The following is a 16,183-nucleotide window of genomic DNA, read 5'->3' on the forward strand; positions in this document are numbered from 1 at the left end:
AATCTCATGCTACCGTGGTCTTTGGCCCCTGTTTATTTTTGTGACCTCTGAGTCAGGTTCATAGTGCTTCATTTTGCTCAATTCAGGAGATGCAGGATACTCTTAGGATTTCTTGGGGTTTCCCTCAAGTTATATAGGCACAGGATGATGTGACCATAATTTCATGATAAATTATGACTTCTTTTACAAATGAGGCTTGCTCCTACAAGCATGTTCAATACTGAGAGGGCTGAACAAAGAGGGTTTTGCTCCTTGTTACATCCATGACATGCGTCTGTCTTTGTTTTCCTGATTTTGGTGTGATACTGTCATTCCTGACACTGAGTATTGTTTGACTGGAATTATTCTGTCTGAGCAAACATATTGACTTTGGGCTTGTGATCTTTATTTGATGTCATGTTAGAATAAGTCAATAGGAAATGGGAGTGCTTAGGATTTGTTTCAAATTGAGGTTTTCCCATCCTGCTACAAGAGCAGCATTTATCTCTGCCCCCAAACGATGGCTGCCAGTATCTTCCCCTCTGGGAGGCTGCAGACTCCTGACCAGCACCTTTGACTTCTTTGTGTATGCCCTGCATTGTCATCCTCTCTCCTCCTTCTCACAAGACTCCAGAAGTTCATTTTTACTGTCACAGAAGGTACAGCAACAAGGTTCAGTGTTCAAAATAGGAGTTTGTTTACGATCAGTCTCAAAGCAAAGTAAAAAAATGCTTCTCCATAATGCCTTTCAAAATAAGGGTCTTTTTCCAATTACATTGGTTACCTCAAGAAGCCATACTGTGTGCGCTTTCCCACATTCTCTTGGTATTGCACCATCTGAGCCAAAGCCATTTCCTTCACTGTGGCTCTACAAGGTATGTGCTGGAGCTACAACTCTTCAGCACATTGGTGTTTCCAGGGGAGAGAGTGAAGCTATACCTGTGCTGACAGAGAGACCCTCACTGTTCCACAAAATATGTTTGGCTCAAGCTCCAGAGCAGGTTTTGACAGGCTGCACAACTTGCAGCTGCAAGGGTCCTTAGCTTGGAGGAGACCTCCCCAGCCAAAGAGGCACGGAGTCCTCACACGGTTCCTTCAGCCCTCTCCCTCTTTGTGCACGGTTATAGGGGAGTGGGTGTAACTGAGCACAGACTGACCTTCATCCCCGACCGCTGCCTCTTTCCCCTCCCACGGGGAGCAGGAGGCAGGAGCACTGTCCCACAGGGGACTGCAGCTGCGATGCCAGGGTAGTTTTCCTCCCAGACTCCTGCCACTGACTCCGCAGAGAGGCATCAGACATCTGAATCACTTTCTCTCGCCTACTCATGGCAACAACATAACTTAATGATGATGTCCTTGCTTCATACCATCCTGTCATTTCCCCCTAGATTTTTTTTCTATGTTTACACCCAGCATTTAATAAAACTATCACTCTAACAAAGAAGATAACTAAGGGAGGTCTCAGATGTAAGATTTACAGCTGTTATTTAAATATAGATTTTGCAGATTCATCAAAAAATAAGTCATTCTTAATGCTTGGAAAGCACCTTGGCCGTGACAGCTTCAGCTCACAGCAAACACAACATACAATGATAATATTCAGCAATGATGTTCATAGATTATTAAATGCTATAAATTATTCTGAAAATTTGGTTTGATCTCAGAGCACACAGAATCCATCAGTTTTGTAAACTGTGCTGCTCTCAAAGTAGATAATAGAAAGCATTACATAATTTTTCTATAATAATGCAGTTGAACTGGAATGTTAAACAACCATTCATTCCTAAAATAGCTAATGATTTTAAAAGAATTCATCCTTTCTTAAGAAAAAATTACTTTGTCCCCAAACCTGTACCCACAAGCTCATTACTATTCTTCACAAAGTTGCTACAGATAGAACTGCAGCAAAAGGGACAATTCCTTTATATAAGGCATTGATACCTCTTAACTGATTTCACTGTGAGCAGTGTAAAACAAAATTGACCAAATGTATCCAATTTTCTGAAAGTCTCTGAGGGTAGGAGTGCAAAACAAAATTAGTGGTGTTATTTTGCTGTTTAGATCCTGTTTCTTAAGGTTTGATTAAATTAGAAAATCTATGGGAAATCTATGGGAATCTATGTGAATGGCTTCCCTCATCAATAAAGATGAGGAGTTTTCTACCAGTAATGTTTAAAACACATTGTCCTTGTTTATACAGGAGTTTCCTCCCATATTCCTTCTCCCATTTTTCTGACCTGCTGTTTCTCTGCTCATCAGAGAGAGAAGGGCCCTGAGCTGGGTGCTGGGCGATGAACAGCCTGCAAGAGTGAGGGTCCCAGCCCCCAGTCCCTCCCAGGGACACATGGAGAGCCTGAGAGGGCATACCCAGCAGCTCTGGGGCCAGCAAGGAGGGTGACAAGGGAGACCCAGATGGATCAGAAGAGTCGGCAAGAGTACTAAAAGGGCTGCATTTGCCTCTGACTTTACTTGGGGTGTCAAATACATCACAATATCCATTTTAAGAGCAGTACTAATTCAGGTAACTGATTTTTTACTTTAAGAGATACCTACCTTCTACTGACCATCTCAAGCTCTTCTCAGAGATAACTAGAAGCTATAAGTTTCACATATCATTTAATATGATAAAATGCATTTCCTGCCACAGCATTCCACTTTCTCATTTGTACATATCGCTTTCCTTTTGCTCAAGTGCCATCTTATCTTATATGAGAAAAGAGGAAAAGACACTGCCATTTCACCCTCTCAACACCTCTTCCTAAGTGTTCCTTGAATCCAGGCTGCTGTATCTTGTTTGTCTACTCTCCTACGTAAACAAGGGTAATCTTTCCTCATAGGGGAGTGTGCCCATGACTCCTCCACAGAACACAAAGGAGTCACAGTGAAGCACTCCTTTATGCGCAACAGCTCCAATCTCATACAGTATCAAATGGTGTGAAGGAGCACAAGCCAAGGTGGTTAGCTTGAACAAGCCTGTGTGTAAATAACTCTGGCAGAGGGCCCAAAGGAAGGGGAGTCCTGTTTGCCTGCTAATGAACAAATGGCTGTATTTCCTGAAGGAAAAATATTTTTCTGCTATCTTGAGATTTCCTTAAAAAAAAAAAAAGTGATTTTCTCCACATAAAGTATTTCCAGATGCAGAACTAACATGCTGTGTGCATCAACTACTTGATAATAACATGTCATCACTTGACCTTGGAAGAGGGTGAAAAAATGAAAAAGGCAGAATTTTCTGAAATTATGCCCTTTCATGGGAACATTTTTTAAGCCAGTGAATCCTGGGAAACTGTTTTTTAAATAAAATTTGATTACTTTTACTCATTTTAATTTTTTTCATAGCTAATTGACTAGCTGAATAGGAAAATCTACTCTGCTGACTCGAAACTCAGGCAAGGGAGTATGTGCACTTCTCATGTGAGATAAATAAAGCTTGTAAGTTCTATAGCCAGGTTCTATTTGCTTGTCCTTTTTAACACAATTCAATTAAGTTTTGAAAGACTTTTAGGCATTTAAAAAAATATTTTGCCTTGCTGACAAGTGGAACATGTTACCAAGCACTGGTTATTTATCTTTAAATATAAAGTATTAGCTCTTGCAATTTTCTATACTGGACTCAGTTCTCCCCCTCACCCTGCCCCATTTTTTATAGGAACAACTGAAGTAAGAGCCTGCCAAAAGCATGACATGATTTAGCAACTTCTGAGTTATATATAACCTGACTATTAAGTGACTTAATTTTCTAATAGCTTACCTATTTTTATTCCCATTAGCCCTGATAGCCTTTCATTTAGCATTCTTCTCAAACAGGCAACTCTTTTGCATCATCTTCCAATTGAAAGAAACCTCCAGTGCTTCATGCATAGAGAATTTAATGTATGGGCTGGAGAGAGCAGAGGGGCAGGCCACTCTTAACAGTGAGTAGTGACACCTTGAAAACAGAGTAAAGAAGAGATCTCAAAATGGCAGGGGGAACTTTGGATAAGAAAAATTGCATTAACTAAGTTGCAGCTATCTAGAATTTCACCACATTATCCTATCTCCATAACTCCTCTGGCACATGTCATGGGAACCTTCCTAACCACATTGGTTACCTTCCTGGTTTTGCATCCCTGGAATCTTCCCACAGGCAAGCGCCCCAAGCATCCTGCAAATACTTTCCTTCTCAACTGATTGAGAGGGAAGTGTGCCACCTACTGAAGGACCTCAGCCACTTTCTATATGTCTTTGACTTTCTTAAGTTCTTTCCCATTTCTGAACTTTCCAGGCCTTCACACTACTGATTTGAATTAGAAATTAGTCTTTGGTTTATGAAAGTTTGTAAACTCATCAACTGGAAGGTCATGAATATGGACATGAGCAAATGTAATCCAGGCTGATTCCATCTCATTCATGTGTAAGCAGCATAATTTGATAAATCATCTGAAAGCAGTTACTCCTACACTGCCACTTTTTGCCAGAAATGAGATAAATATCAAGAATTATCTCTACAAATGTAAGAAAATACTCGATTTGTAGATAATTAGTAAAACACACAGATGAGGTGGCAGTACTGACATACATGTTATTTGCAGTTTAGGTGTTAGTTAGGCATTTTTAACAAATGAGTGAACAGCTTCACTGCCAGGCATTAGCTGCCTCTGATGGTGGGTGCACTTTGTTCAAGTTATCATTTGGTTGAACAAGCTCAAAGCAAACTTTACACAGCTGCTGTCATAACTTGCTGTTTGACACACCTAGAGAGTGTCCTTTGGTTACCTGAGCCTTACACCACTGAGTTATTCATGCACAGTAATGCATTATTTTGGCTACCAAAAAAGTTGGAACAGATGTCAGTGTTGTTTCAAGTGTTGTAATAGTGGATCATCATAAATAAATAATTTAAGACCAATTTATTTTATTAATATCTATGAAACCGCTCAACTGAAAAATGCACAGTGTTGAGGTTCATCAGAGCCTTTCACTTTTGAGTCAGCAATATAAATTCTATTATATGCACTACAATAGATGATCAAAACTTCTAAAATTGTGATTCACTGAAATTAGCAGATAATATATGCTTTTAAAGTTTCTCACACTTCTGTAATGAACTGATTTATTCGTAAGAAAGATTGTTCTCAATAATTCTCAATAAGAATGTCATCAAAACTTCTGCTGGAATGTAAGAAATAAAATAATGCAGTTTAGAGTAAATATCTTAATGGATTAACAGTTTGAGGATGTGTAAAATAAAATTTGAAGTGTTTCTACCAATTTTGTTAGTCTTAACCAACTTGTCATATGGTACATTAAAATCTCTGTAATACTTGAAACTGGACCATTCAAGGTTTCACATATGTAAGACATAGAAGAAAAATAAAATTCATTGTCAGCAAGAACAAAACAGGGAGAAATCTAACTCTAGACTCACCATCATGTCTATACCTACTATCAGTTAAAAAAATTCTGCAAGTCATTGCAGACAGTCCAGCAAAACCATCAGCCCAGTGACCAATGCAAGCACCGTTATCAGAGTAATTCAGAAACAAAAGGGCTAAAAAAGTGTTACACCTGTATAGATGCAGGTGGCACACACCAAATACTCTTCTGCTCAGGCACAATCTGAAAAATAACATGGTGCCATCTTTCCCATCAAGAAAATGACGAGGTTCAGCAGATTTAGCAGGCAAAAAAACCCCACTTAACACAGCACATGGCAGAAGTGTAGACCTGAGGCAGAAGAATGCTGTGGGGTGCCTGACTATGAATGTCTGAAAACAAGATTGGCCTCATTAGCTGTGAGACAATCCCTTACTGGCTATTAAAAAAAGCTCATATATGTGCAGATGCTTAGGGGTCAGTCCCTAAACCACTCACTGACTGGCAGAAGTGGGTGTATCATGGAAAAACTATAGGAGATTAAAAGAGGAAATTCTTTCCCTAGGTAGTGTAACTGGCCACACTTTGAGGACAACAAATTACATGGAGTTCTCATCTGGCTGAAATCATGGCAGCTCTTATCTTCCTACTAATTTATGGTGGGTTGTTTCAGGGGGCTTTTTCCAGTCACAACTGGCCTTTCTTTCTGCAAATGTCTGACAACTTTTGGGCTTTTAAAATTATTTTCAGTTTCAAAGACTGTATGGAGAAGCATTCAATGAAAATTTCAGTTCATCCTTGAATTATTTTTCTTCTTCATAATGGAAGAGACATTGCAGAGCATGTTGTATTTTCTGGTTTAAAATCCAAAATGCATTAAAGATCTCCAACAAATTACTGATTTGTCATAATGTAACCAATTCTAATAGCCAAAATATCAATATTAACTCTATTTCCTGAATACCACAGATTTGTAAATGGAAAATACCCAGGCAGCAAACTTTGTATTACCTGAGTTTTTAAACTTATAATATTTTTGAGCCATTGGCAGCCCAATTAGGTGTTCAGCATATGTCTTGCATTTCAGAATCCATACACCATTCATCTGGAGTAAAGAAATATGAAGGAGATGTGAGTCATTAATCATATTCAGGAAACAGGTTTCTGAAAATTAATACATGACCAGTTGCCAGTAAGTAACCATCTGCTACATATATGAAAAAAAGTATGTTCTAAAGCTACATATTTTAATGATAGTTTTAAAATGTTCAAATTGTAAATGGTAATGGAAACAATGTTTCTCTAAAGGAATGTCTAAGATCGCTCAAGACCCACCAAGGGCAGCACAATAATTCTGATCAATGGGAGCTAGGTAAAATTGCACAGACAGTACAGTACAGACAAGTCTGAAGTCAAGCTGGTGTGTAAAGGCATAATTACTGTTAAGTGCAGGAATAACCTTTGTGATTTCAGTGATGTTCACTTGGGTTAAAGTTAAACAAATGCTTAAGTGTCCTAGACTTCACAGTTCTGTGCCCTCCATCCTTTCTCACAGGCATTGACATTTCTCGCACACAGGAGCAGACATACAGTTTGGCCCCATCTCTAGTTGACTATAAGTATGCAAGTACATGGTTTTCTTAAGTTTTGAAAATTTTTGGATTTTTCAAGCGGGTGGACACTATTAATTCAAAGAGGCTACATTCATTGGAGGTTTTCTGTTAACAATTTGAGTTGTAATCTCAGTATGTGTCACCACTGCATCACTGCTGGGGGAAGGGGAGGGAGGGGGGGCAAAGAGTCGAATTGTGTTCTTGGTCAATAAAGACATTGTCAGACTGTTTAAGAAGCATATTTACCCAAAAACTAAGAATGGAAATTGCCAGCACAATTACAATGTTTTGGCAAGGAACTAGCATGAAGCCTGGGAAAAGTATGTTTGTGGATACCAACATGTATAAAAAGAGATTCACTCCTGGGCTTACAGCAGTGCTCCTTCCTCAAGGTCTGTGGACTGTAGAAATTAATAAAACAGCAAATTCAAAGTTCTGTCCTAATCTTCACTTAAACTGTAATTATATTTGAACAATCCAGAAACCTTTTATACTGCAGAAAGGTTGGCAGCAGAGAACCCTATGTGCTATGAGCAATAGGCATTCACAGCCATATAATAAATTAAAAACAAACCTCTCTGCTGCAGGTAGGTATAAAGGTCTGTTAAATATTTTAGGTGAAATTCTTTTCTTTCAAAAGATCAAAATTGCATCTTCAGCTTCTGTGTACAAACCAAAATATGACTAAAGATAGTTGATGATTGTAGGCAACAGATATTCTAAAATGTAATTTAACTCTGATTTTGGTCAAAAGATACAATGTAAAAAATATTCTAGCAGCCAGATACAACGAGAAGTAGGATATCTTATGGTGGGGGAAAAAAATCTCTGAAACCAACAGAACAGATTGGCCAGTCCTCTTCAGTACCAGTCATCTATTCTCATCCCAGCAGAACTTCAGAGATTGGTAGGTATTAGCCATTTACATCAATATAACAAGATATTGCCTACATACTCTGTACCCTTCAAGATCCCACAACTGAAGAAAAAGGTTTGTGGAATGCCTGACAAACTTGTAAGTACTGAGAAAACAAAGAGTTTCAAGTTTTGCTTCAGTGAAATGCTGTTAGTGAAATTATGAGTAAAATCTTCTGGTTAAAGAAATATTTGGGGCCAACAAATCAGGTATCTGGTGAACTCAATTTGTCTACAGTTTGGGATCTTCACTTACACTGTCTCGGAACTACTAGCTGACTTACAGTGCAGTACTCACAAGCTTTTTTATATCCCTTATCTACCTCTCCAAGGCCACAGGAGACAGGACAGCAATGAGAAATGGTGCAGAACTAGATTTTTCCTCCATACCCTAGGTTCTGCTAACAGAAGAGGTTGGTGAGGTTGGTATGGAAATCTGAATCCAAACCTATTTAAAGATATTTAGGCTTTTTAATTAGGTTCTCTTTAATTTTCTGCAGGACTCGTACAACACAGAAGACAACAAAGCTATTGCTATAGTAGTCAATGAGCCAGGGCCCATCCCTGAGGATTTGTATCTTTATTGCCCTGTATCTTTAATGCTTTCCCAAAATAGTGTGGCACCACACACACACTCCACCTAAGAGAATGAAAAGATGCCAACCAGCAAGTTGAGGGCTGGCTGGCAATGTACAGAGGGAAATGAAGTACATATTGGCAGGAAGTGAAAAAATAAAGTTATGCTGGATGGGAAGAGAATACTGAGAAGGAAATTATCTCAATTCAGGAAGCTCTTAATAATATGTTTAAAAATAAAGCATATGCTTCAGTATCTTCTTATCAATAGCCTGTGTGCCTCAAGTTAGGCACATATTTGAGCATCTTGCTGAGCTGGGGCTCTGCAGTGAAGTTTCACGAGCTACTTAAAGTGACATAAGTCTGTGGTGTCACTGAGAGATGTGAACCTCCCCTTCCTGATGTCCCTAGCCCTGTTGTTCCACCACCTCTCCTCTCCTGGCAGTAGAACTTGTGGGAGCTGCACTGCCAGCAACATCAGCAATGCACTTGCAATGGGGGTGGAGGAAAAGAGCAGGTAGGGAGAGGGCAAGACTGGCTTCTTCTGCACATGCAGCTGAACTGGACACAACTGAAGACCATACCCTGTGTGTCCTCAGCCACTCCACTCCTCTTTTAGCAAAGCTAACAGAGAATTCAAAGTCATCTTGGATGGCCGGCCTGGGCCTTCACAATCTTTTTCTGAAGTGGTTAAATAGGCATCAAAGCTCCATGCAGACATGTTTTAAGATACATATCCTTCTACACGATTTAAAAGAAATTTAAAAGTATTAATTTGCATTTGCAGAACAAACATTTCTAAAAATTGTGTTTGTTTTTTTTTTTTTTTTACTGGAGAAGTGCCTGACAGATGGTTTGAGTGAGGAGTGGCGAGGCACTTAAACAAATTTCCCAATGTTCTGTCAGCTATTTACAGTTTCTGTTGCACACATTCATCGTTCATAATCTTTCAAAAAATTCAACTTTACCTTTCAATGTATAAGGAAGAAAACATTCTGATGTCCCATACTGATACCACTGTATGATACTGTTCAAATTATTGGTCTCCATCATTCAATGTACAGTGCAGATATAGATTGGTTCATTAGTCAGGATGAGACAATAAAACAGCTCTAACTATTTAAAACCTATTAATCTGGATAGCACCATTAGTATAAGTAATGATTTATTATTACCAAATTAAATCCATTATAAGTATCTTGAGTATCCAATCAGGTTAGTAATAAACTGACTAAAGCTATCTACCCAAACGACTGTACTCCTTGATGGAATGCTTTTGGGATTGCTATGCATTAATCTGACTTTTAGTGGGCTGTACTGTTATTTATGACTCTGATAAACTGACTTTCATAACATGTAGGACAGCTAAACATTCTAGAATAGTTAGAATGGTTTCATAGACTCTGTGATCAATATTTTTTTTCTCTCTTTAGAGGGTAAAAGGCATTTTCTACCATATCACAGTTCCATCAGTTAGATAATCCTTGATCAATACTAAACCTGACTATGTATTTTTTCCTTCAGATTTTACAGGACTTATGTTAAAGGAAACAGCAATGAAGACAGAACTTAAAATACTTGAAAAAAAACAGAATGTTAAACGGATATTCCAGATGACAAGACTAACGTGTTCTCATTGTTCGCACAGAGCTGGAGCCCTGCTAGCACTGGCTGAGCACAGCACACTGGGTGTAGTAGTCTGTTGGGACAGACTGAGATTGAGATTGCCCCTCAAAAAATACTTTAGCTATTTAGAAGTGACAGAATAAAGTCACAGATTTACTAAGAAGAATTTTAAGAAGAGAGGTAGGGAGTTTTAACTATTTTTTAACTATTTCATGGAAACGTCTAACTTTTCTTGCTAAGGACATGGGTATGGGGTTTTGTCCATTAATTTTAAATTATTTGTGCAACTATTTTAAAAACCTGCTATTTCTTGTAAATGCTAAATATTGTGTAAATGTATACGTAATGCATGGTAAAATGTAGGGGTCAATTAAAAGGAACTCTAGGCTTCCCCAAAGGCTTTGCCAATGGAGGCTGTCTCTTAATTGCAGTCACTCCTGCTGTAGCATGTGACTGCTTCTAAAACTTTTATTCTTCCCAGTCTCCTGTATAAGCAAGAAAATAGACCTCTTTTATAGATGGGAAGCTGAAGGTAAAAAATTACTTCACTTTGCACTGGTAAGCAAGAAAATCAGCAAGAGCAGACCTCCCTGGTGCTTTCTGTGACCTTTTTTATAGAGTGGATACAATGTCTTTCCTTTTGGTGCCTTTCCACCAGTTTGATGGGGTTGGGATATAGGACAGCAAGTAGAATCATGAACTTGATTCTATTTATCAGAAGTCAGATGTTAAGCAATTGCTGTCATTGTCAGCGATTGCATCCCATATATATTTTGAGATATACAGATTAAAAAAAATTATTTCCCAGTGCTCTTCCTCATGCAGTACAGCTATGCTTTCACAGGGACAAATGTGGGATAAGCTGTTTGAATCCCACTGACAGGAGATTTTTGTCACTTCTTTGAACTTTTTTAATGCCATTGGAAATGAATGTGGTAGGATCAGCATCAAGTTTAACTGGTCCCCAGTTTCAGTCCAGTAACTTACTCCATTGGTGGGATTATGGGCAAGGAACCAGAACAAATACCCAGGTTCACAGGATATCAGGAGTCAACTGGGGTAAACTAAGTTGCAGCACTGATGGGCTGGCACAGAAAGAAGGGGACTGTGTTGCCTTCGTTTTCCTGTTGCTTCCATTTTTCTGTTATCTGACACATCTCAGTACTCAGCACAAGATGTTTCTTGAGGCTGTTGTGATTTTCCCCTGAAGTAAGAAAATATATGACTGGGTCTCTTCTGACAAACTGACAGGGCAATAACTTATATACACGAATCAGATTAGTTGACAGTAAAGATACATGGGATGTGTTATTTGAAGGACATGAATAGTTGTTATTTTTCAGCCTGAAACAACTTTGCTCTCCTGAATGCAAAAAACCTGCCAAGAAAAGTAGAGTGAACGCAGCTCAGTGTCATAAAGCTGACAATAAGATACACCTAGTATTTTAAACTGGCCTCTTACTCCTTTTTCCAAGGTTCAGCCATAATAATCATTCTTCTGAAAGTCAGATTGTTTTGTGGGATTTTCCAGTGTAGCATAATTCAGTTGCTTAAAAGTCTTTGAAATTCAAGAAGGAAATAACCTAATGGAATCAGAAGCAAAATCTACTGAATTTTAAATCACAGGGCATCTCTCAGGCTCACTGTTTCTCCCTTATGCATGGGTAAATAAATTTAATTTGAGGATAAGAGATGTAGCTCTCTCCCACAAAATTAATAGATTACACAGAAATGAAACCTTTTCTGACAGTCCTTCGAAGAAAGTTTTTGTTGGTTAAACTGAACAGGCTTGCACTCTGATCTTTTTTGGCTGTTTTCACTACAGTCAAAGCAGTTTATGCATCTATAAATACAGAGACATGACTATTTCATTTACTGTTCCTCTTTTAGTCTTCTTTTAAAGCAAAAGCATATTCAGTGAGCAAGTGAATTACATTATTTAAATATGCTTTATGATCTATGCAGCAAAGCTAACTATGCTCCCTGGTTTCCTTCAGTGAGGTTTCTGTGAGGCTAAGCAGGAATCCTGTAAGCTGTGACTCACAGTGTGGTCCTGCACCTCTTCCCTCCTGAAAGGGAGAAAGCTGAGGGGACAGTGGGACCACTGGCTTTCCCCTGATTTACTGCAGGCAGGATCTTGGCCCCTGTGACTTACTCTGAGGCTCACTTCAAGGCCAGACTCCCATGGAAGAGGAGCTGCTCTGGGGGAAGCCAGGCTTTCAGCCAGGCATGCAGGACCACAGTTGAGGGAGAAGCAATCCAGGCTGGGGCAGACACAGTGAGGGAGCAAATCTCATTCTGGACAGCTGGACACAGGCATGACCTGATGGTGAGGAAATATCTTTTGCAGAACTTTGCTGCAACCAGACCAGGGACCTTCTGGCTCATCTGAACAGACAGAAATTTTGCTTTTGGTGCTGTCAACAGCCTTGATGTGGCATATTTTCCAGTTTATCCAGTCTATATTTTCATGAGAAGAGAAAGTTTCCCTGGACAAGGAGGTTTTTGTTACTGAGGGAGGAGATAATGTCACCTATCAATTTCCCTGGCCATGTCTGGGGACTCCTCTTAACCAAGGAAGAAAATTATTATTAATGGGTACCCAAATCTTTGCTCCCTGGCTTAATGCAAGTGATGAGCATGACTAACTTGACATGTGGCAGAGAGTAGAGTCAGACTTGCTCCCTCACTATTGTCACATGAGCACCTTAAAGGCTAAGTTATAGAACAGTCAAATTTTCTACAGATGACCCTTTTTCCTTTGCACAAAACAAGCTGTCAGCAGCTAAGGTCACAATAAATCCTCAGTCCTGCTCCAGAGATGAAACCTGAACATTAATCTGCAAAATAAAGTATTTTTTTGTTTATGCAAAATATATAGTCATCAAAAATAATTAGAATCCTTCTCCACCCAAGCATATCCTCTAAAAAGTAAGAGAGAACAAGAAGTGGAAGTTGCAGATTATAGTCTGTTCTGCTACGTGGCAGAACTAAAACAAACTTTCTCACATACTTCATGATTTCTTTAACTCCTGGATTATTTGGGGAAAAATGTTACCCTTTCAGTTTCTTGTATCTGTTCCTTCTCTGCTCTCTCTCACCCATCTTTCATTTCAGGTCACATAAAAAAGGTTTTCCACATTTAAGTTATTTGCATATGCCCTTACAGACTAACAGCTTGATGGCAATTTGCTACCCACTTGCAGCCACAGACCTCTCACTTTGAACACCAGGAACTGAGGGAACCATGCAAAACAGGAAAGCAGCACTTGAATATTGTATTACCCATATAAAGATTAAATGCAATGGCCTATCAAAAGTAAGAGGACTCTTAGGAGTATCAAAGTAAAAACAAAGGCATTATGTAAGGACAAATAAATTATTAAGTAGATTGATAGAACCTACAATGGAAGAATTTTATTTCACTGAACTATAGACTTATATTTGTAACAAATCTAAATGTAAACTATAGACACATATTTGAAAACAAATCTATATGTAAACTGTTGATCAGTACATAATCTTCCTTATGTACTGATGAATTACAATGACAAATTTCTACCTGTAAGTGGAAGTTTCACTGGCAGTCTGGCATAGTGGCTGTTTCTATAGATTTGTGAGACAACTTGGCCAGCAGTTCTGCAATTTCACATTTGAGTTCCTTCAAAATCTTGGTTGAATGCCAACCTGCCCTGGTGACTTACGGATATCTGTCTATTTGATTTAACTCCATTTGGATCCATGCTTCTATAGCTGAAGGAGATGGGAGCAGGGACTTGAAGCAAACTGTCTTTGTCTCAGCCACACTGCCAAAGCAGTAGTGATATGTTAAAATGGAAATCTGTGAAAAGAAAACAGGCCTAGTGATTCTATCCAGTCACCCTCATGCAATCTGCATTGTGCTAAAAACACTGGGCAGGGTAATGACAACGATCACAAAGGCAGCAGTGAGGCACCTTGTGATTTGCACATCTGTCAGAGCAATGCCAGCCTACTTATGAGATGATAAAATGAGCTAAATTAAGAATGATCAGGGAACCCCATTCACATTATTGAAGCATCATACAGTAAGTGCAAGAGACAGGTGGCATAAGTGCTAAAACAAGGATGGAGAGTGTGTGCTGCAGGGAATCAATCTACTGCATTAAGGGCTAATGGCACACTCAGTATTTATCCATTATTTATCACATAAATGAGTATGTACTGTCTAGACTGCAGAGGTGCTTTCATAACTAGAATGACACTGATTACTGAAAATTAAAAAATGAGAGATGATCTTAATAAGTGAATTGAAAATTAGCAAATGGTAACAAACTCCACGTGGTATATCTGCTCAAACAAATAACAGTGGGTTTTGTTTTGGTTTTATGAAAATTACTCGATCCATTACTATAATTTTAGAGTTTGAAGAATAATGCAAAATCTGGAAAAAAGGTAGAGGACTTAGGATGCAATCACTTCCTGCCACTGTCACATACTTTCATTTGCATGCATAGTTTTCATTCTGAGACACTTTTTATTTGCTTTAATATTATGCTCATTTATTTTCCCTTTAAACTTACTGGTACATTAGTGAAAACTAAGAATATCTCACACTGAGAAAAGAATTCTGTTACTCACCATGTACTGTGTTCCAGTTGTGGCATAGAAACCACACTCTCTGCATTATTTTTAATGTTTTAATGATACCAGAACACCAGCCTTGAGTAAGTCAGTTACATGAGCTCAGGCTTGATCATGTATCATTATCAGTGCAAGCTGCATCATTACATTCAGAAGAAGAAGCGTCAAATTTTCACCCGAGACCCACTGATGGGGTTAAAATTGGACAAAAATTTTAGATGGTTGGTTGAATCAGGAACCTTTAGAGATTAATTCTAATAAAAGTAGCACAAGGTTTTTTAGGCATGCTAATTTGTTAATGAGGGATAGAAGAATGATATCAAATAAGTGAAAAAGAAGCCCTTAAGTGTTCCCACTATATTAAATATCTTAAAAAGATGACTTCTACATGAAGAGAATTTTGTTCCTAGAGACATAGGTAACCATTTAAAATTTATACTAATGCTAAATGTTAGCTATTTGCATTCATCCACATTACACTCCATCCTCACCACAGACCAGGAATTCCCAAGAGACAAATCATTATATCTTGCAGTTGATAAGGTTTTTAACTAGGTATGCTGGCCCTGAAAGAAACCTGTGTACTTCTTCCATGTGAATCCATCATAGCTGGTCAGTTTTTTCATAAGCACCAAACTGTTGTCCTGCAGTGAATCCATTACGAGGACAATGGATATGTTTTCCATGACAAAGTGAAAAACATAAAATTTCCTCAGCTGCCATTGGAAATGTCTGAAAATTTAAAAATCCCTATCTCCAATCATTTCTGGAACTATCCATGATATAATTTGCTCTGATAAGAAGGATATTGTTGTATTTAGATGCCAACAAACAAACAAACAAACAAAACCAAAATAAAAAACCCTCTCAAACCTTGAATTGCCTAGGTTAGGAAAACATAGAGGACAGTTTTGTGATTAATCTAAATCAGCCAAAATTAAATGGAGTCTTACAAAGATTTAGATTGTGTTCTGAATCATAGTGTGCCATCTGGGCTGCTCATAAATTATAAAGCTGCTAGGTGAGTGGCTGCATAAGTTCATGCAAGGCTTGAAGATGCTTGAGAATAGATTATATTTTTTGCAAAGTGTTCATAAACAGGATTTCTTCCACTCTCATTCACACAAATATTTTGGTAAAAAATTTGCAGTCCTGTGCATTTTCAATTATCTCTGGCAGTTGTATATTACTAGCATAACTAGTCAGATTTACAGTTAATATACTCCAAATCAGCACCTAAAAGCTTTCAAAGGTATCTTAATTATCATATTTACAGTCTCCAGGGTTACTTCCAGCAAAGACATCCTAATTCAACCTCTTCTGGTTCATTCAATTGCACTTTAATAGCTACCAACTATACTGCTAAGACTTATAGTAATGCTGCTCCACATCTGCTTAAACTGCTGTCTCTTCATGATGCATATGTGAAATGGACACAATTGTGTTCCTTCTGTAAACAGAAAAAAAAGGCAAAGTGACTTGTGGCAAGTCCGTCC

The sequence above is a fragment of the Agelaius tricolor genome, unplaced genomic scaffold, assembly GCF_023055355.1.
Source record: "Agelaius tricolor isolate 1412-34295 unplaced genomic scaffold, bAgeTri1.0.p SCAF_1, whole genome shotgun sequence".
Classification (NCBI taxonomy): domain Eukaryota; kingdom Metazoa; phylum Chordata; class Aves; order Passeriformes; family Icteridae; genus Agelaius; species Agelaius tricolor.